Source organism: Protopterus annectens, chromosome 7.part1 (assembly GCF_019279795.1).
Source record: "Protopterus annectens isolate FY-2018-M chromosome 7.part1, PAN1.0, whole genome shotgun sequence".
Taxonomy (NCBI): Eukaryota; Metazoa; Chordata; order Ceratodontiformes; family Protopteridae; genus Protopterus; species Protopterus annectens.
The window spans coordinates 304692736-304715862 of NC_056740.1; the positions used below are offsets into that span (position 1 = coordinate 304692736).

At 41.1% G+C, this 23127-nt stretch overlaps 1 protein-coding gene and 1 non-coding gene across 2 annotated transcripts in view; both read left to right on the forward strand.

Moving 5' to 3' along the window:
* Positions 1 to 23127, forward strand: part of LAMB2 (laminin subunit beta 2) — a 3750789-nt gene that overhangs the window by 2899504 nt on the left and 828158 nt on the right. The window lies entirely within an intron of this gene.
* On the forward strand, positions 17375 to 17447 carry TRNAV-UAC. The gene has a single exon. It is a non-coding gene; the product is annotated as a tRNA-Val (tRNA).

A 23127-nucleotide genomic window follows, 5' to 3' on the forward strand; every position in this document is an offset into this window, starting at 1 on the left:
ACCTACCATAAATGTAGATGTCCGATAGATATGCAACTGCAGTCGGATTTTCCCTCCCTCCTACCCCTCTGCAACTTTCTTTATGGGTCCACTACCCCTATCCCTATTAGCTGGGGTATCTACTATGGTGTATCTGTTTATTACTGTTGTGCATGTCTGGAATTGTTTATCCATTCACCAAATTTAGCCTTCCTAGGAGGGCACCTGGCATCTGGGGCAAGAAACACTGAAGAAGATGGCGTCGGCCGATGCCTTTGTACTCCAGCCGTTCTGACGTCGGAGAGGAGGCGACACCAGCCGACGCCGGACCCAGACTTTGGAATCTGGCCGACCGAGGGCTGCCTGAGGCAGGACAACCCATATGTTATGACTGCAGTTGCATATCTATCGGACATCTACATTTATGGTAGGTACAAAACTGTACTTTAAAACAATGTTTTACAGGAGGATGTCCCTCCTTCCTGGCATTTCACCATCCTTGTTTAAATAGCATATAAACATAATAGTCACACAAACATGGAGAAAGTGCAAGGATCACCTTCTTCAAAAGTTTTATTGTACTTCCCATGTACAACAGTGCAGTCTCTAATGTAAACAGATTAAACTTGCAACCAAAGTAACACTAGTTACAAAATTATTAAACCTGATGCCTTTAACTTCCAAGCTAAATACTTTCAGCTTTCTTTTGATGTATGTACCACAAGAAATTTCTTTTGTGAAATTACCTTTAACAAAACTATATGATCTGCATATGATCTGTATTAATATATATTTTGCATGAACAAATCTTAAGTGTGCATATCTACTATTTTAATGTATGTGTGTGTGTGTGTGTGTGTGTGCGTGCGTGCGTGTGTGTGTGTGTGTGTGTGTGTGTGAGTGTGAGTGTGTGTGTGTGTGTGTGTGTATATGTACAGTGTATATGTACAGTGTATTTGTACATGTGTATTCAATATACAGCTGATGCATAGAATGCTACTGCTATTACACTTAGAGGGATCACTAGCTATGCTTTTTTAGCAGCGCAATGGCATTTTTTCTGCCAGCATACATCTAGAACTGTAATGTTGGAGACTTTTAGTAAACAGCAATACTACACATTATAGCTGTTTCTAAAATACACTACTGTGGTCATAGGTTCATTGGTTGGTAGTAGGCTATCGGCCCTAGGGCCTATACAAGCCTAGCCATAACAATTCCCTGGCTATTTCTTCCCACACTATTTACTTCCCTGGACCCCTGTCTAGCAGGGTGACTGACGTGATCCCCAGGGTGAATTTCCTTTCTCCCATCCAATCGTCAAGGTTCCTTTTGAAGAGGGCCAAGGAGGCACTCTGCTTGACATGTATGGGCAATCTATTCCAGAGCCTGGGGAGTCTCTGGGTCAGAAAACTATCCCTCCAGCATGTTCTGTTTATTGTGATGATAAGGGTTAGATCCCTGGAGCATGTGGCTCTGATGGATTGGGATTTCTTTAATTGTAGCATGTCCAACAGCTTTGGGTTTGACATGGCCTTGTATGTTAAGCAGAGATCGCCTCTGAGTAGACAATATGCGACAGAGTATAGCTGGAGTTTTTTAAGGCGGTCAGCATAATGCATCTGCTTTAGGCCTGTGATTCTTTTAGTGAGGTATTTCTGCAGCCTTTCCAGTTGTTGCAGATGTCTTGAGAGGTACATACCAAATGGGGCATTGTATTCTGTAATGGGTCTAATGAGGGATGAGTACACTGGGACAATGACCTCCTTTTTTCTGGATGAAAGGCCCTTAGTGATGAGGAGTGCCACATAGAAGGATTTCCTGACTGTTGTGGCGATGTGGTTATTGAAGGTGAGACCACTGTCCACCTGTGTCCCTAAGTCTCTTATCACACTTTCGGTGTTTAGTGTACTGCCACCTATGTGGTAATTCATAGGTACATGTTTTTTTTCCAAAGGGGATAACTATACATTCATTGACATTGAGCTTGAGCCCATGGCTCTGGCACCAAGCATCTGTTTCCTGTAAGGCCCTTTTGTAGAGTATCCACATCATTTGAGGATTCAATAATGGCTCCCAGCTTGCAGTCATCTGCAAACTTTATTAGCCAGAGTCCCTTAGTGTTGGTCTGTACTTCAGAAAAGTAGATGGCAAACAAGAGCGGTCGCAGGACTGAACCCTGAGGTACTCCACTTGTCACTTGTCTGGAGCTGGATTTGGAGTCAGCTACGTTTACAGTGTCAGTTCTGCCAGTAAGCCAGTTGGCATCCCATCAAGTGACGTAGGGATTAATGCCCAGCTTAGTAAGTTTATCTATGATTCCTGAGTGGGGAATGGTGTCAAAGGCCTTGGCGAGGTCCATATAGGCTGTGTGAACTGCCTTACCCTCATCCACGGCTCTGGAGACTGATTCGAAGACGTCATTCAAGTTCAGGAGGCAAGATCGGCCCTTCATGAGCCCAAACTGGGTGGGGTCCAGTGTTTGAAGGTTGCCAATATCTTTGTTTATAAGTTCCATGATAATACGTTCCATGGCCTTGCAGATCAGGCTTGTCAGACTGATGGGGGGGGGGGGAGTTCCCCCTTTTGGAGTGGGATAACTGTAGCTGTGCGCCACTCAGTGGGCACGAAGCCTGAGGTGAGGGTATGATTAAACATGACACTTAGGTGAGGTGCCAGTTCATTTTGTAGTTCATGTAGTACACAGCCCGGGATGTCATCTGGTCCCATGGATGCTGTATTCTTAGGTTTGGAGAGTGCATTTTTTACCTGTGTGGCCGTTATTACCGGAATTTGGCAATCTTCCAGTATTGAGATGGGCCGTTTAGGGTGTGAGAGGGGGTTGAAGTTGGCACTGAATCGATCTGCCAGGATATTGGCAATATCCTTGGGATCAGTATATTTAATGCCATTCATTTGTAGCTCAGAGCAGATCTGAGCAATGCCATTTATATTCTTGACTTGATTTGAGTTACTTATCGCTTCTGCATATACACTGTTCATCAGCTGCTTGCTTATGACATACTAAGGTATCGTTTTTAGCAGCACTCAACAGTTCTATCTGAAATGAGAGACCCTTTCCCTTCTTTTCTAGTGTACTTGTCCTGTGCAGTGCAGACTGTGCTTCTGAACTCATATTTTGTGATACTTATTTTTTTCAGTTTTATTTATATTTCTGTTAGACAGCATTAGCTATGGGGAAGAGACCTTAGAGGAGCTACTAAAATGAAAACTTAACACCTTATTTTCTAGCACTGTGATTCGTTTATTTATTTTTTCTACAGTTGGTCAATTATTAAGTGTGTAACTATAAAATCACCTGTTTCTGTTGCTTGTTTTGGTACTGATTTCATATGCTTCATCTGGTTGAAACTTTACTGAATGCCATTTTTTTGTAAAACACATTTATTAAATTATCACTTAAGACATGGGTACACATATACTAGAAAAAATATTAATATTTTTCTTTACAACAACTTTCATTTAATCCAGCACTACAAAAATTGATCAGTCTGCCTTTCCTTAAAACTTACTCCTTCTTCTCCTCCTGAACATTATTTTGCATGTATTGTTCCCACAAATTCCATTTATTTCTGTGTAATTTTACTGAATGTCATCTTGAGGGAATAGAAAGAATGATTATATAGGGAAATGATTATTCCAATAGAAGATAAAGGATTCTGACAAATCTGGTTGCACCTTGCAGCTGTCCATCCCCATCCGTCATGTTACTTCCACTTTTATTTCATCTGTCAGAAAGTAATTTCAAGTTGTTATTCTGAATTCCCCAGTCTCGTCTAGTAACCGGTTTTATTATCCTAACATCCACTCTGTGAATAGTGCTTTCTCATGCTTTTTCTAAGATTAGTCCAAGATGTCTGCCACCCATACCTTCTTCTCCCTTCTCTGTTTTCCTCTTTAAGTTGTGGGCCTCTTATTCTTCCCTTTACCTCATATTTGTCCATATGTTTCCCAACGGTCTCCTCCATGGTGAACTTTCAGTCTTTCTAGCTTCTCTTTATTGGAGACCTGAACCAAGACCATGGTTAGAGGTTAATGCAGCTGTCTCCTACAGTGTAGGGCAATCATGTTGTGAAGTCTTGCTAGACAAAAATGAAAGTTGTTCCAATTACAAGAATACTGTAAACATCAGAGCAAATTTCTAGGAGCTGGGCACATCAGAAACAATGGACACTGGCATTATCACCACAATGATGTACTGCCCACCAAAGTCTTGAAAATTGTCTCCTCACACAGATTAATTGTTACTGATATTATATCAATGCAGTCTGTCTAGCGTGTAACCAGATACTTCGGGCATACAGTGTTACTGGAGACATTAATTTTACGAGCTATAGCACATAGAAAATTAACAGTGGATGAGTACCTTTCTCTGTGTACAAAGATACATTTTAGATAATGCTTTATTGCTACTGCAGCTCAATGCCATGTTCGTTCTCACTGGTGTTTCTCAAAGGGGTGCCTCCCTCTGAGGACCCATTAAGTTCTGATGTATGAACTTAAGCAGCTTAGGTAGGGCATCTGTAAGATGTTCCCATAGCATCATTAGCCGGAAGTATCTTATCAACACCTGATGTCATTGTGCATGGCATATTTTTTTTTACTGATGCATCTTTATTTTAAATTTACACTTTAAGTTTTGCAACAGGAATCCACATACAAAAAATTAAGTTCAACTTACGTTTAGTTTACATGTTCATATATCACATATAAAATTCTTGCAATCACTTTTTACATTTTAAGCATTGCTACATTCATTCTTATTTAATTCCTGCTGTTTTTATCACATCATTATTCCTCTTGAGCATTGGTTTATGCATAGTTTCCTCAAATTTACTCAAAGAAAATTTCAGTTTACTTCTGCTTTCCTGACAGTTTTCATTTCTAGCTCTTATTTCTTTTGTAGCATTCAGTATGTTTTCTAAAGCTGATTTGAGTTTTGATTTCCATTCTCTAGGGATTGCCTTTTTGGCTGGTAACATCTTTACGTTTAGTAAGGCCTTCATATGTCCTGATATTTTTAACCTTGTACTCTTAAGTTAAAAAAAAATCATTTGTTTACTTACTACTGTTTACTTCCCCAACATTTGTGACAGGCTGTTTTGTAGTAGGGAGGTTTCAAATTCTGTCAAGTCTGAGAATTTCAGATGATCCACTGTCAGCCCCTTCGCATCTCTTTATTTGTGGACAGATCTTATGAAATCTACTCAGAATATAAAAAAAATATGCATGCAGGCACTTCCAGGCAAATATCTTAAACTTTCTGTATTTTATTGCATACTTGAGGACGTTACAAATTTCTTTCCACTGTTCCTTCAGGATTTGATAGTCTGTTCTCTTTTCCCAATCTCTCCTTAACTCCTGTGACAGATTTGCATAATTGTCATGCAGTATTTCATATGCCTTGCTAATTATTCCCTTTTTAGTAATGTTTTCTGTTCTTGGCTCAGTCATAAACTTTACAAATTTTAGCTTCAATTTCAGGTTTATAAAAATGCCTATTGCCTAAGCATTAATCTTATTCTTTTTCTTTTAGCGTCTCCTGTTAGAGGTCGCCACAACGGATCATCTGTTTCCATTTCTTCCTGTCCTCTGCATCTTGCTGTATCACGCCAACTACCTGCATGTCCTCTGTCACCACATCCATAAACCTTATGTTAGGCCTTCCTCTTTTCCTCTTACCTGGCAGCTCCATCCTTAGCATCCTTCTCCCAATATATCCAGTGTCCCTCCTCAGCACATGTCCAAACCAATGCAATCTTGCCTCTCTGACGTTGTCTCCAAACCGTCCAACATGAGCTGACCCCAGTCATTTGTAATCATGTCTATCCTCGTCACACCCAGTGCAAATCTTAACATTTTTAACTCTGCCACATCCAGCTCTGACTCCTGTCTTTTCATCATTGTCTCCAACTCATATAACATAGCTGGTCTGACTACCATCTTATAGACCTTCCTTTTTACGCTTACTGGTACCCATCTGTCAAAAATCACTGCTGACACTCTTCTCCACCCACTCAACCCTGCCTGCACTCTTTTTTTTACCTCTCCTCCACACTCATCATTACTCTGAACTTGATCCCAAGTATTTAAACTTATCCTCCTTTGCCAACTGTATTCCCTGCATCCTCACCATTCCTCTGTCCTCCCCCTCATTCACAAACATATATTCTGTCTCAGTCCTGCTGACCTTCATTACTTTCCTCTTTAGAGCATATCTCCACCTGTCCAGGGTCTCCTCAACCTGGTCCCTACTCTCACTACAAATTACAATGTCATTCGCCAACATCATAGTCCATGGGGACTCTTGTCTGATCTCATCTGTCAACTTGTCCATCACCACTGCAAATAAGAAAGGGCTCAGAGCTGATCCTTGATGTAATCCCACGTCTACCTTGAATGCAGCCGTCACTTTTACCACAGACTTCACCACTGCCATTGTACATATCCTGTACCACTCTTACATACTTCTCTGCCACTCCTGACTTCATCATAGAATACCACAACTCCTCTCTAGGCACCCTGTCATATGCTTTTTCTAAGTCCACAAATACACAATGCAACTCCTTTTGACCTCTATACTTCTCCATTACAACCCTTAGAGCAAACATCACATCTGTAATGCTCTTTCCTGGCATGAAAATGTACTGCTGCTCACTAATCATCACCTCCCTTCTTAACCCAGCTTCCACTACTCTTTCCCATAACTTCATGCTGTGGCTGATCAATTTTATCCCTCTGTAGTTACTAAAGCTCTGCACATCACCCTTATTCTTAAAAATCAGTACCAATACACTTCTTCTCCACACCTCATTCCTCCACTCATTTCAAAGCACTAATATGTATCTCAAACTGAAGTGCAATGCATTTGGTAAATAATACAAAGCAAACCTTATTGTGATAAAAATTAAAGATTATTTACAGTGTATGAAGTCTAGAAACAGACAAATATTTGCAGTAAATAAATAGAAAGTCCGATATGTCACATATCTGGAGAATAAATATTTCAAAATATTCACATCCAGTTAAACAGGAGACCTAAAAACAGGGCATCCTGCCAAACTAAATCAAAGCTGACATTGTACTCAGTACATCCTTTCCCTTTCTCGTTTCCTGTCTGTCCACACTTACGTGTCATAGCCAGCTCCTATAGTGATCCCATGAAAAGCCATTACCATCCACTGAGTTCCGTAGGCAAGGGGGAGGTAGAAGTAGAGTTCCAGGCCTTTCTTCTATATTAATAATTGATAAAGTAGACAACCTCTGGTATGTAGCTTAGCTGTTTGCTTAACATCATTTCACTCTATAACTTTTCTTGTATGACTTACCTACGCCCGTTGTTGCTATTTCTTGGCTAGTTTCATCCAATTACTTTTAGATCCCCCTTGTCTATTCTTAGGACCTTTGCTAGTAATTATCCCCTATAGGTAGGATCTCTTTTTTTTTTTCAATCTGTCACCTGTTTAGTTTTTAAAATATTTATGCCACTTTGTAGATACAATACTCTATATGGATTTTGATGTTATCCTTATAGATTTGCATCAAGAAGACTAATCTCTCTTTATTTCCCCTTGATTTAACATAATCATTTTATGTTTAGCCATACAGCCTTCAGCTTGTATTATATATTTAGTCTGAACCGTGTAGCCTTAAAGTGTCATTGTCTGGTAACCTTAATCTGTCTTGTTGAGCAGGGAGGATGAACATATCCCACCTTGCCATTGTGCTCTTCATTTCATAAATAAACTCCTTCATTTTTGTATTTATTATTCCTTAACAATTCTTCAGATTGATAGAAATAGTCTTGACCCATATTCTGCACTAAAGGAACTAAGAACATTTTTTTTTTAAGTTTCCTCCCAGATATCTTAATCTCCCAAAACCCATTCCTTTTTAACTCACATGCCTAAATTCCTCATCTTGTCATGCCCCCGTACATATGAATTCTGTTAAACTAACTCATGAGTAGGCAAAATTATAGCTGTTGCCTTTCTCTTATCCTCATTTATTTATATCTGAGAAAGCTTGAAACTACTTCAAAATGCTTAGTAGGCTATGGGTGTCTTGCTCTGGATTTGTCAGATACAGTATAATTTCATTTGCAAACAAAGCCAGTTTCTTTGGGGGTATATTTATAACCCAAAATCCATAAACATCTTATTTTTGTAGCTAAGCGCTCCAAATATCGTACATATAGCAAAGGAGAGAGTAGACATCCCAACTTTCATCCCGTAATCAAACCCACCTTGTCCAAAAACATCCCTACCACCATTACTGTTGACACTGAACCTTCATGTAGTTTCCTTACTAAATTTATTAATTTGTGCGGAAATGCATATCTTGGCATTACTCTGTGCGTGTAGTCACAACAGACCATCAGACACTTTTTCTCCATCTAAACTAACCAATGGTGTTTTCTTATTTTCTGATTTTTGTTGTGTCTTCATAGTTTTTTTGGTGCTCTCAAATGTCTGTCTACCTTCCACAAGACTACATTAGGTCAAATCTATCTATTCTGGGGAGGTTTTTACCATTCTTTTAGACATAACTGATCCATAACTGACATAAACCCATTGTAACTGTCATTCAGAAACTAAAATTTGTTATATATGATGCAGGCCTCACTAAATCATTTCCCTCCTATAGCAGTGCAGCTACCACTGCCTTTTTCAAAGAAATAGGCACTTGACCCCATTTAGAACATTATTAAACAATGCTCTTCAGATTTTAAATAGTTTCTTGTCCCCATCCCCAACCTCAGGATTACTACAGTATGCCAGTCAATTCCTGGATACTGTTCCATTGATTGATTGATTACATGTTTTAGTTCCTTCCTATCTATCCTTGCTGTTAGGTGTCCAGCCTGCTTTTCCCCTAATACTGGCATATTTTAATTTTCAATAAATATTTACAATTGCTCATTTTCCTAACTTTCATTTTTTTCTGCTTTATACATATTTTCTTAGAAATTCCTAAATATCTTCAATATTTTGTTAGAGTTTCTGGTTATTTTCTTGTCTTGGGATTCCTGATCTTAATCACTGATCTTTCTACCTTTTATTTCCTATGCCCACAGTCACCAGTGTGGCACACGGCCCACTTGGGATATGAAAAATGTCTAAACATGGGGACATTTGGTATGGAGTGTTGCAAGTAAGATGGTTTCTCCTCTTAAGGACTGCTTGTGATTTTCAAGAGAGAGATTTCAGGGAACAATTTAGTAGATAAAATCGCAAATAGCTTGAGAAGAATGGCCTGGGGGTTAAGCAACTGAATTTCATCCAAAAAAATAGTCGGACAGCCAAAAAGGTGGTTCCAGAATCTCAGAAAGTGTGTCTAAGAGAGTCCAGTAGTTGCAGGGGGGGGGGGGGCTAATGATGCAAAGGCTGTAAGACAAGAAGCCTTCCTTAGTATAATATGGTTGAAAACAAAGGGCATGAACCAGATTATGATGGATCCGTTTGCAGTCAAAGAAAAAAAAATGGGAGGTAATGAATGTGACACTGTCTGATCATAACTACACAATACAAGGGCTGGTGAATGAAGATGTAGAATTGAAAGCAAGAATGAAAGCGGCGAGGCACAAATGGAGTATGTTAAGCCCAAATTAATGAAAGACTGAGCTAGAAGAAAGAAAGAAAGTTTGGTTGGTTGGAGTCTCAGAAATGGTATATGTTGCAGATTGGGTTAACTTCCTGACTGAAACACTGACCAAATGGACATGATTAGATAAGAGTCTGGTAGAGAGGGGGCCCATAGGATAGCCTGGCAGCTCTCCAGGATAAGGAATAAAGAAACATTGTCCAGTAATTGTGCATTTTCACACATATGCTTTGAATGAAAGATTTTTGCAGATACTTTGAAGGCCTGGATCTTTTCTGGGCAGTAGGAGAAGCATGTGTATTCATTGAATTGGACTTTTTGTTGGAAATGAGAAGGAAAGGAAATGCATTGTTGCCAGTAATTCACATGTGTAAGAAGAAAAGGCTTAGATGGAGACTCTAATATCCTGCAGTACTGAAGATTTTCTTTCCAGGTAGACCAAAGGCTGACTTTGATATAGACCAAGCTAAATTAGTACTACAAAGACCTATTAATGAGGTTAGCATGGAGTGTGAGAAAGCCAGGCAAGAAGTGTGTGATTTTCAGATGCTGCCTTGACTGGAAGATGTGAAAAAGACTGGGAGCTGTAAAAGCCTTTCTGTTGTTTCGGAAGCAACAGTTGTTAATAGAATTAGCAGACGACATAAAGGCTAAATGAAAGGTAGCAAATTATGGATGCGAATGGACTGACGAGGCTTTTTTTTTTCCTTTTTTTTTTACATGGAGCAGTAATAAGAGATGAAAGTAGTTTATTTGGGAGCAGGCTATTTGGCCTAGTTTCAGCACCTTTTTGGTATGTTTTGCTAATCTCATTCCCATCTGGATTTTGCAGTTGCAATGAATTTAACTGAGAATTGCATTGGGAGGGAGTTGCAGGGGTTAACAGACCTTAAGGAATGTATGTGTTTTTTTTTTTTTTTTTTTGTTCTGTTATGTTGACCTGCTATTTGTTGCTATGCAAATGAGACCAACCAGGAAAGCAGATCTATTGTATGGCTACATGTGATTGTCAACCGCTGTCTTCTTACCATGGAGGTCTGCAGAGATATCCATATTACATGAGGCTAATTGTTTCTGTGGATAAAGTAAGTAAACTTAGTGGCATGTCAAAAATGGCAAAATTATTTGAATGTTGATTTTGATAACGTGAAGGTTAGTTAATAGTAGTTAAGTTGAAAATGGTAATGCAAGTGTTTTCAGGGACTGTTGAGTCATTAGGCCATGTTAATAGTTGGCCCTCTGTTGTTTTTTTTTTTTTTTACCACCAAGTATATGTTTCCTGTAAAGCTGGAAACATGGTTAGTATGAAGAGACAGCTAATTTTATCAGGCATTTATTTATTTCCAGTTTGATTACCGGGGAAGTCCACTGGGCCCAGAGGGCCCGTTTTCAGTGGAGGACCAGGGAGAAAAGCTCCATGAAACAGATTACAGTAAAGATAGTCCAATAAAAATAAAAGTACAAGTACAAATACATAGCAAGCAATACAAAGCATGAGCAGTATTGTCTGTAGTGGAAAAATATCGTGCATATGCATTTTAACAGATTCACACAGTTAAAGCCAAAAGCTATTTACAATATTTACAGAGTGTGAGATGGCATATTTTATTTAGTCATTGCTTGACACCAAGGTCTAGTCATTGCAGTTTGCAAATGATGTAGAATATATGTTTGAGCTCAGGGAGGTGCACCCTCCATACAGATTTGGTACAGCCATAGATGTTCGGCACATTGATTACTGCTGCAGTAGCCTTAGTTATATGGGTTATATCCTGCCAAAGGTTTAATAGCCAGACAGCTTCCAAAACTTCAGGGCACTTTCCACATGCCCAAACTGTCAGGCAACTTGAGCTGAGCTGACTAAAAGAAAAGTTTGGGCACCAAACTGTTCAGACCTTTACTGCTGCTGAAAAGATGGCTACTCAAGACTTTCTAGGATTGATGGTTGGCTTGGTGATGTTTCTTTGCTGGGCAGATAAGTTCCCTTTAGGGAAAAAAAAAACTTCCATTTTTAAATATTATTTGTGTTTTATCACTTTCCTGTTCAGGAAAGTTATTTTAAAGTTAGGAGTTTTGTGTTTAACAGACTGTCACAAGACTGTATCATACTTTTAAATGGCGTGCTTTTTTTCTTGTCAGTTTAAAACTTGTGTAAAGTAACTGAAAACATTTTTTTTCTGAGAAGAAATTGTATTTATTTTACTTTTTTTGGGTCTGGCAAAGTATTTTAAAGTACTATGACCCCTAACCGGGAAAAGCCGAAAGAAACAAACAAACTTATTGAGTTTTTTTCTGTGAAAAATTACTTTTAAAGACGTGTAGTTTTTACCGGCATTTGCTACTTGTCATCCCTGGGAAAGCGACTGCATTTTCGGCTTGACCATGAAACAAACTACCAGTCCCTCAGCTGGGTCTTCATCCAGTCACAAGCAGAAAAGGTTAAGCAAATGTCTGTGGCATCACAGCAGGCTAGCAGCTTGCCTCAGCTGCAGATGGGCAACTCTGCTGTGACCACTTGTACTTACGACCACTCATCCTTCACTCTGGATCCCTGTGATGTAACACCTACAGCCACTATGGACAGAGTTAGCCAAGTCCTTAACAACATTTTGGGGTGTCCTAAGTGGGCAAGGGAGAACCACTCATTTTGGTCTTGGGAGAGGCAACAGGAAAGGCTTCCCTGCTGAGTAAGAATGCTGTGCCAATCCCTGGGGAAATCTGCTGCTTTTCCCAAGCCCTTGCTTGTAAAGGCTTCACCTCTGTAGCCCCTGCTTACACTTATCAAGGGTACCAGAACTTGTCAGAGATTTAGGATGCATGGCTAGGCTTACAAAGGCTCTTGTGGTTGTTAGCCTATGAACCTATTAGTAACATGGTTGGCTCCATTTTGACTCTCAGAAAGAAACAAGGAGTTAAGCCTGTGTGTACTCCTCAAATTTCCTTAGACAAGAGTAGTTCTGAATCTAAACAGGAAGATGAGGGGACAGATGCAGGGTTTTCTCCTCAGATGTCTGATTCAGACTCCATTTCTGATTCTCAGTATGATTTCTCTTTCTCTGACACTGTTGCTGCAATGTGCCAGTGTTTTCAGTGAGAGAACACTGATGTTTCTCAGTCCCTCAGAAAATACTATATGAGTTGTTACAAAAGGAATTCCCAGAAGCTACACCCATTCCTCCTGTTCTGTTTGCTTTAGAGGATGTGTGTGTTACTGCCTGTAATTTTCCTCATAGTCAGCCATTTGCCCATAAACAGGCATATAGGATGTATAAAGTTTCTCAGTCTTTTAAGTTTTTATACACTAGTTCCATACCTGAACCAGCAGCTGTAGCTTCCGTTGATCACATTGCTGCTGAGCAGTTAGTTAATTCCAGTCCTACTCTTTTGGATAAAGATGGGAAATTATTGATAAGTACTGGAAAAAATGTGTATACTTCTGTTACTTTGATTTTCAGAATTTTGAATCATCAAGCTCATATGTGAAAGTTTGATCTGATGTTGTCATTTTCATTCTTCCACAACATATGGGTTATGGATCCATTCCTCACATCTGACTCGGCCACATTCTACAGATTTCGGATCTAACTCTTGAGCTCCTCCTTCTACCCCTAATGCAGTAGTCCATCCACAATACCGCAGATTGAGTTTGCTGCTATAAAGGTTTCAGTATATAGTAGAAGAGGAGAAGAAAAAAAATTAGAGCAGGGCTCAAAAACAGAACTTCAGATTTCAAAAAATCCATCAGGTCACTCCAGAAGATGAGGGGAGTTGAGGAACAATGAAGAATGAAAATGGACAACACAGATGTCTAGTTATGGTGAGTACATAACTTTATTTTTTATTTATTTATTTTATTTATTTTACATTTGTTAACCGGGAAAGTCTGACTGGATACATGTCCATTTTCAGCAGAGGCCCAGGGAGAAAAGCTCCAAATATACATAAACAAGTGTAATTACAATGAAATTCTTATCTTGTATTATAACAACATAGATATATGTTTAATGCTATATACACACAAGTACATGCTTTTCTAAAGTACAGACAGGAAATAGATGAAGTTAATAGGTAAGGATGAAAGAGATGGAGATTGCATCTGGGAAGAGGAGACATTTATCCTTAAGGTTGTTGAGGAGGGGGTAGTTTGAGATTATATCTAAAAAGGGGAAACACATAGCCTTAAGGTGGCTAACATATATGCTAACAATCGTATTACAAATCTTACCAGCAGGAGAGAGACAAATTAATTCAGAGCAATTTAAGGATCAGATTTTTATACGTGTAGCCAGGTTCTCATATATTGTTTCTGTTTGAGTGGGGTTATTCAAGGTTTGTGCATGGACAAAGCCAGTGTGTTTTTAGGTATTTCTTTAGGGATATTTTGAATTGGGGTAGGGAGGACAGAGTAGTAAGTTTAGTAGGAGGTAAGTTCCAGTTTTTGCCAGCAGAGTTGGAGAACAATGATTCTCCAGCTGCGTTGTGAACTTTAGTAGTTTGTACTAGCAATCTGTTGGAAGAGGGGATGACTTTTAGGTTATTCTAGGCAGTGATAATATTTTTCAGTATGGGTGTACTGTCTGGTTGGAAGAGAATTTTGTGAACGACTATAAGCTGGCTATATTAAAGTTGATAGGGTAGTTCTGGCCAGTCTACGGATTTAAGGTTTAGGCAGTGATAAGTTCTATAAGCTGAACCTGTAGCAAATCTGACTATATTATTGTAGCAGCTAGTAAGTTTATTGAGGTTTGATTTGCTTAGGTTTACGAAGATGGGTGAGGCGTAAAGAAGGGTTGATAGCAGGTGTGTCCGGGCAATAACAGCTCTGGCAGCTGGGGTTAGGAATTGTTTAATTCTGTATAAAGATCCTAGTTTTTTATTAACTGTTTTGATAGTTTTGTCTATGTGAGCATCAAACTTTAGGTTGTTGTCGATGATTACCCCTAGTTGTTTAGTACAAAGTTCTTTGGAAATTATGGTGCCATTGTTAGATATTATGGAGAGAGGTGGTGAGGAGAGTTTGTGAGTAGGGGAGAAGAGTAATAGTTTGGTTTTATTTGAGTTTAATAGTAGTCGGCTACTAGTGAGCCAGTTCTCTACTTTATTGAAAGTGGTTTGGATTAAGGATTGTAAGTCTGTGGGTGAGGTGGCAGAGCAAATTAGTGTGGAGTCATCTGCATACTGAATACAAGTTGCATCTGGGATGATTTTTTGCAGGTTATTGATGAATATGGAGAATAGGAGGGGACCTAATATAGATCCTTGGGGGACTCCAAGGGTGACTGGTAGAAGGGGGGTGTAGGTGATCTTTTCATAGTACAACTTGTTGTCTGTCACTTAGCTAAGAATGAAACCAGTTAATTGCTAGGTTGTCTATAGAGAGTGGTTTTAGTGTGTCTAGGAGTAGTTGGTGGTTTACCATGTCAAATGCCTTGGATAGGTCTAGAAAGAGAGCAGAGGAGAGCTTGTTGTCATTACGGTTATGATTTATTGTGTGAGAGAAGGAGAGAAGGGCTGAGGTAGTGCTATGGGAAGATCAAAATCTTTGCTGGGAGGGGGCTAGGAGATTGTTCTGATTCAGGTAGGCTAGAAATTGCTTATGCATGCATTTTTCCATTATTGTAGCAAGTGGAGATAATATGGCAATAGGTCTATGGCTTGAGAGTTCAGTGGAATGTCCCCCTTTATGAAGAGGAATAATATGTGAGATTTTCCAGATGGAGGGGATGTAAGATTTGAGAATAGTTTGATTGATTAAAATTGAAATTGGATATGCGATTTCATTAGCAGCTTTTTGGAGAAAGTCTGCGTGTAGCAGGTCTGCTGAAAGGGTGGTGCGTTTCAGTTTTTTAAGTAGGGACTTAATAAATGATGTAGGTACTGGATCAAACTTGAAGGGGATTTTATTTTGTTGTGGGGATATGGTAGTAGTTGAGGTAATGGGTGATAGTTGGTTGGCTGGGGATTGCACGGTTTCTGTAAAGAAAGTGTTAAAGGTATTAGCAACAATATTAGGGGGTTGTTGTAGGGTAGCTAAGGGGGTAGGGTTTAGTGTCTGATGTTGTCTTTTTCATTCTTCCTCAAGTTATGGACAGAGTCCCCAGTTACATAAATCTTGGGTGACTCTCATGGAAGGATATTCCGAAGAACTGCTGAACCAAAGGCAGCTCTGCTTCTGGAAATTAAGTCCAATTTGTAATAAGTAATAAAGGTGTGATATATATATATATATATATATATTTGTTTCCCGCCTTTGTAAGCTAGTATAGTCCAGTTTTCAGGTTAGTGCTGAATTCAGGGCTGTGTTACAAATCTCTGTGTTTGCCCATACTTTACTTGGATAGAAGGAAGATGTTCATCATGTTTCACTGTTGCAGTCATTACAATTGGGTTATCCTGCTGGCAGGCTACCCTCAGTCGGCCTGAATTCCAAAGTTTAAGTCCGGCGTCGGTTGCTGTCGCCTCCTCCCTGATGTCAGTGCGCCATGGGTATAAAAGGGGCAGCCAACACCATTTTCTTCAGTCTTTCTTGCTGCGCGGTGCCCGAAGCAAAAGCAGTTCACAAGTGCCGGTTGGCCGACTCCTGAGATTTTCAAATTTGAATTTCAGATCCGAAGTCTTCATTAAAGCTAAGTACCCCATTGGGGAAACTTTTTTCTTGCTCCAGACCGATATCAGAAAAATTTAATAATTGTATTTCTTGTGGGAAGCAAATACCTCATAAGGATTTTCATTCTTACTGTATTCCTTGCCTAGGCCCTGACCACGACGTTGCTAGTTGTCGGTTTTGTGCTAGATTTAACCAACGCACTATTAAGCTTAGGTACGATTTTGCATTTCATTACTTTGGCAGAAGATTCAATTATATAATGCCGTCGGAACAGCCGACTACCGGAGTTTATAAAAAGCGTAAAGAAAAAGAAAAGGACAGGGATCCAAGGTCCAAAACCGATGACGAGGCTTCCGCTAGGCGTGTTGCCGGTTCGCTGGTTCTCAGTGAGGCGCTTTCGCAGCTCCTGACGCCCGCTACCTCAGAGCCACAGGCCACTTCCGACTCCCACGTGGAGCTGACTAGTCCACTGGAAACTCAAGTTATTGGACACTCAGAAACTATTCCCTCAGATGGGTCCGGAGCCGCTGAGCAAGCATCGGCTTCTGAGGGTGTTGTCCTTCAAGGATGCATCTGCAGTCCTAACATATGGGTTGTCCTGCCTCAGGCAGCCCTTCGGTCGGCCGGATTCCAAAGTCTGGGTCTGGCCTCGGCTGATGTCGCACTTCACCCGACGTCATAGCTGCTGTGAATTTGGTATAAAGGCATCAGCCGACGCCATTTTCCTCAGTCTTTCTTGCCGCGTGGTGCCCGAAGCAGAAGCTGTTCGCAAGTGCCGGTCGGTCAGATCCAGAGATTTCTACTACCGAAGACTTCTAAAAAGCTAAGTACCCCGTTGGGGACTCTTTCTTGCGTCAGCCGATGTCAGAAAAAGTAAATAATTGTTTAACTTGTGGGAAACAAATACCTCATAAGGATTTCCACTCTTACTGCCTTCCTTGCTTAGGCCCAGACCACGACGTAGCAGCTTGTCTAGCCTGTGCTTCCTTCAACCGACAGACACTTAGACGTCGGTCGGAGTTTGCAGAGGAATTTTTCGGTCCCGCTTTTGCTTACAAAATGCCGTCGGAGACTCCGACTTCACAATTAGCTAAAAAGCGTAGGGCAAAGGACCGACACTCGCGGTCCGCGGTTTCGGCCGAAACCACGGTTAAGCCATACATAGGTTCTGTAGTGTAGTGGTTATCACGTCTGCTTTACACGCCGAAGGTCCTGGGTTCGATCCCCAGTGGGACAACTACAAGATCCTACATCCAAACTTGAAAACACTACAGCTAGCTGCTTGGAATATTACATAAAGCAAAATAACCCAGATTTACCTCAGAGGGTTAAAGACATAATCCTGGAGGCTCGCAGACCCTCCACAAGGAAGACTTATTCAGCCAAATGGAAAAGATACCTCATTTGGAGTGCAGCAAAAGGAGAAAATGTATCTTTAGCAAACATAGCTAACATCCTGGAATACTTAGCAGAGCTTTTCCACAATGGCCTGTCTTACTCCTCCATTAAGATTCATGCATCAGCAATTTCAGCAGAATACAACATGGATCCTCCAGTCTTCTCTCATCCTCTACTCAGGCAGTTTCTGAGAGGAATTAAAAATGTAAAGCCTCCAAGGAAGCCACCTTTGCCTACATGGGATCTTAACTTTGTGTTGGAAAAGTTAACACTTCCCCCTTTCGAACCAGCAGCAACAGCAGAATTACAATTCTTATCTTGGAAAACTTCTTTCCTGCTTGCAATCACTTCAGCAAGAAGGGTTTCTGAATTACAGGCATTAATGGCAGTACAGCCCTTCCTTATCTTCCATCAGGATAGAGTGTCCTTGAGAACTAACCCTACTTTTATGCCAAAAGTGGTCTCCAGGGTATCATTGAACCAAGCAATCCATCTACCAACATTCTTCCCCAACCCACAGAACAGGGGGGAAAGACTATTACATACCTTGGATGTACACAGACAATTGCGCTACTATCTGGACAGAACCAAGACCAGCAGAAAAACTGACCAGCTTCTAGTAGCATATGCAACAGGAATGGAAGGAAAAGCAATTTCAAAACAGACAATCTCAAAATGGATAGGAAATTGCATTAGATTTTGTTACTCTTTTCATGGAAAGACAACTCCAGAAAACATCAGACCTCACTCCACAAGAGCTACAGCCACTACCACAGCTTTTCTACGAGGAGTGGCTACCAAAGACATTTTAGAAGCTGCTACTTGGAGCTCCGTGCATACATTTGCCAAGCATTATAATCTACCTTTATACTCCAGATCCCGAGCAGGTTTTGCAACTGCTGTTTTGCAAGGGATCTTAGCTACACCATAATCATCTTAGTGCCTCCTCCCCCAGTTTGGCTATGGTATTCTACCCATATGTTAGGACTGCAGATGCATCCTTGAAGGACATAGTACAGTTTTGTACCTACCATAAATGTAGATGTCCGAGAGGTGTGCATCTGCAGTCAGGATTACCCACCCTCCTTCCCCTCTGTGGTACTCCTAGGGTATTTGCCCATCTTGTAGCTAGCTGGGGGAATCTATTATGATGTATTTGTTTGTATATATGTATATACATGTTTATATTGTTTGCTCTCTACTGTTTGGAATCATTTGCATTTATCCAAATTTAGCCTTCCTAGAGGGCACCTGGCATCTGGGGCAAGAAACACTGAGGAAAATGGCGTCGGCTGATGCCTTTATACCCAATTCACAGCAGCTATGACGTCGGGTGAAGTGCGACATCAGCCGAGACCAGACCCAGACTTTGGAATCCGGCCGACCGAAGGGCTGCCTGAGGCAGGACAAACCATATGTTAGGACTGCAGATGCATACCTCTCGGACATCTACATTTATGGTAGGTACAAAACTGTACTTTTTCAGGCCTACACAGTTATATGTGAAACCTACTTCAGCTTCAAAGGTAAAGACTAAAGCAGCTGTAAAGACAAAGAAACAAGTACAGCATTCTTCTGGACAGGCCACCATGCCTAAAAAACAGATGCTTAAAATGGCCGAAGACCTAATTACTTTGATCAGGGGTACCCATCCCCCTCCTGATAACAGGCCTAGGCAAGAGATAGAATATGAATCTTCAGATCAGGTTTCCATTTCCTCTGATTCCTCTTCTGAACAGGAATATTCTCTTCCTCCCTATGAGGATTCTGATGCTGAAGAATCTATCCCTTCAGCCTCTCCTCCTGAGGATTATTCTTTTGGGGAGACACTGCATACTATGAGGGAGCATTTCCACTGGGACAGCCAAGATTACTCAGAATCCAAGAAAAGTCTCAGAGACTTCCTTTTATTACCTCAGCACAGGCCCTTTGCTATCCCATCTGTTTTAGACATTGTAGATGATGTATTTTCAGAGTCCAGTCTATCTCCAGACTCTTTACCACCAGCTCCTGTTAAGCCAGACAGATACTACAGGGTTTCTGATTCACATAAATTTCTTTATAAAAACCCTGCTGCTGACCCAGAAACTATCTCTCAGGGTCCCAAAGGGGTCAAGGCTTCCACTGCAAAAAACCCTATCCCCTCTGATAGGGATTCTATGGCCCTGGACGGATGGGGGAAAAAGATTTATACTTCTGCTACCTTGGCTGTAAGAGCTTTAAATTGCCAATTTCATATACTTAAATATCAGCAATATCTTATGTCACTGCTTAAACAGAAAATGTTGACAAATTCAGAATGTGCAGAAAACAAAGAAATGCAGGATTTACTGCATGCAGCTGAACAAGTGGGAAAGCATACTTTGCAATGTGGTTTTGATTCTCTAGAGGCCTCTTGCAGGGCCGCTGTTACAGGTTCTGTCATTAGGAGGCATGCTTGGTTAAAAGAACAGAATCTGCCTGATCATGTTAAAGCAAAACTATTAGATGCTCCATTACAGCATGATACTTTGTTTGGTGTTAAAGCAGAAGAGGTGTTGAAAAAAATGGAGGACAAAGCTAAATCTATGCAAACAGTCAAGGGTTTCTTGCAGGTACAGCCTCCCAGATTTAGCAGGAACTGGCCTACAAAGAATTGGTCCTTTCCAGTGTCAGACAGGCCACAGAGAGGCAGATACAGACGCCCCAGAGGCAGATCACAGCCCCAAGGCTCATAAAGACCTAAACAATGGATGCTTCTACCTCCAAAAGCGGAGAGGAAACATCACAGCCATACAGGAAACAGTCTCAATGACTTTCCCCTGCCAGCACCAAGCACTTATCTTCTGGCAGCCCCTTTGGGGGGAAAACTAGCACTTGTTTCACAAAATTGGCACATGATCACCCAAGACAAATGGGTCCTAAATATCGTATCACAAGGCTACAGGTTCCACTTTCACACCCTGCCAAGGCCAATGCCAGACCTGCCACGCAATCAATGGGCAGAGGCACAAAAACAAGTTTCATCCCTCATGGACGTGAGAGCTATTCAGCTAGCACCACAGCAAGAGCAGGGACTAGGATTCTACTCAAGGCTATTCTTGGTGCCCAGAAAGGACAAAGCCTGGAGACCAATACTGGACCTGTCTATCCTAAACACATTCCTGGATATTCCAAAATTCATAATGTTAACTCTGCAGCAGCTTCTGCCCATGCTGGGCAAGAGGGCTTGGCTTGTGACTTTAGACCTAAAAGAGGCATACCTGCATGTCCCAATCAGACAATCATGCAGAAGATACCTCAGATTTATAGCTGGCTCAATGCACTACCAATTCTCTGCACTGCCGTTTGGCTTATCTACTGCGCCCAGGGTCTTCACAAAATGCCTGGCACCAGTGATTGCATTTTGCAGACAAAGAGAATACAAATATATCCTTACTTGGACGACTGCCTTATTCAAGCAGAGAACAAGGACATTCTACTACAGCATCTGGCGTTTGTAAAAAGATTACTAACAGGTCTAGGGTACACAGTAAATGAAAAGAAATCAAAGCTCGTACCCTCTCAAGAGATAATATTCCTGGGTGCAAGCTTAAATACAACTGCCCAGATGGCTTATCTCACGCCAGACAAACACAGACAACTGACTACTTATTTCAAAATGTTGGCAACAAAGACCCAGTTATCTGCAAGAAAAATTCTACAGACTTTGGGCTTCATGGCATCCTGCATTCTGCTAATTCCATATGCAAGACTGCATATGAGGAAACTTCAATGGTATCTAAAAAGTGTTTGGACTCAACATTGCCACAGCCTGGAAACAATAATTACCCTCATTCCCTGCCTACAACAGGAGTTTCGATGGTGGGCAAAAGCCTGTCACCATAACACGGGACAGCCATTCACCTTACCCACAGCCAGGCAGACATTGACAACAGATGCATCAGATTATGCCTGGGGGGCCCATATGGCAGGAAGATGTATTCAGGGCACATGGTCCGCAAGTCAAATGCATCTACATATCAATCAAAAAGCGATGCTAGCTGTTCAGAATGCCCTGACAGCCTTCAAAGATCTGCTTCATCCAGGACAACTACTGATAAGGACGGACAATACTACAGTCATGTGGTACATAAACAAGCAGGGAGGCACACATTCCTACCCCATCTGCAGGCTAGCCATGAACTTGTGGGATACAGCATTGACTTACCAAGTACATCTGCAAGCACAATTCCTGCCAGGAAGGACAAATACTCTGGCAGACAAACTAAGCAGAAACCTAATGGATCCCCACAAGTGGAAATTGGATCCACAAGTCTTCAGCATGATAACAAGGAACTGGGGATGCCCGGACATAGACCTATTTGCCTCCCCTCACAACTACCAACTACAGAAATTCTGCACAAGGACTTATCACAAGCAAGCATGGAAAGTGGATGCTGTATCTTTCAGCTGGAAAGACCTAACAGTATATGCCTTTCCTCCTCTGCCTCTCCTCCCCAAGGTACTCCTCAAGGTCAGACAAGAGAAACCAAAAATGATACTGATTGCCCCAGACTGGCCCCGCCAGCACTGGTACCCAGTCCTAAAGAGCTTGTCTCAATGCCCAGCTTGGACATTACCTCAGATTCCTCACTTATTGACCCAACAAGACAGTCAGATACTACACAGCCAACTCAGGACCTTAAACCTGGCAGCATGGCGGATAATGTAGCCAGTCAAGGCACACCTCTCTCTAAAGCAGTGATGGATGTTATTTTGGAGGCCAGGAGGCCTAGCACCAGAAAATCTTATGCAGAAAAATGAAAGAGATTCTGTGCTTGGAACCAGGCACAAGGTTTTGACATGATTGTTCCAAATATTCCTCAGATTTTGCAATACTTAACTGAGATGCTTGATAAAGGCCTTTCCTTTTCATCAATTAAAATTCATGCCTCTGCCATTTCAGCTCATTACAATACAGAACCACCTATTTTTTTATCATCCATTACTAAGTCAGTACCTCAGAGGGGCCAAAAACATAAGACCTCCAAGAAGAGCACTAATACCTGCATGGGACCTCAACTCAGAAAAACTCACACTGCCTCCATTTGAACCAGCCTCTGCAGCTGATATAAAATTCTTATCCTGGAAAACAGCTCTGCTCCTAGCAATAACCTCTGCTAGATGAGTCTCAGAGTTACAGGCACTCATGGCTGTGGAACCTTTTATCATTTTCCATCCTGACAGGGTTTCTCTGCGGACAAGTCCTACATTTATGCCTAAGGTAGTGTCCAGTGTGGCCCTTAACCAAACAATTCATTTGCCTACCTTTTATCCAAACCCACAGAATAAGGCTGAGAGAATTCTGCATTCTTTGGACATTCACAGGCAGCTATGCTTCTACTTGGACAGAACCAAAGCTTTCAGAAAGACTGAACAACTTCTAGTGGCATATGCTGCAGGATCACAAGGAAAGCCTATCTCAAAGCAGACTATTTCAAAGTGGATAGGTCACTGCATTTGTTTCTGCTATTCACAGCATGGCAAATCAGTGCCTA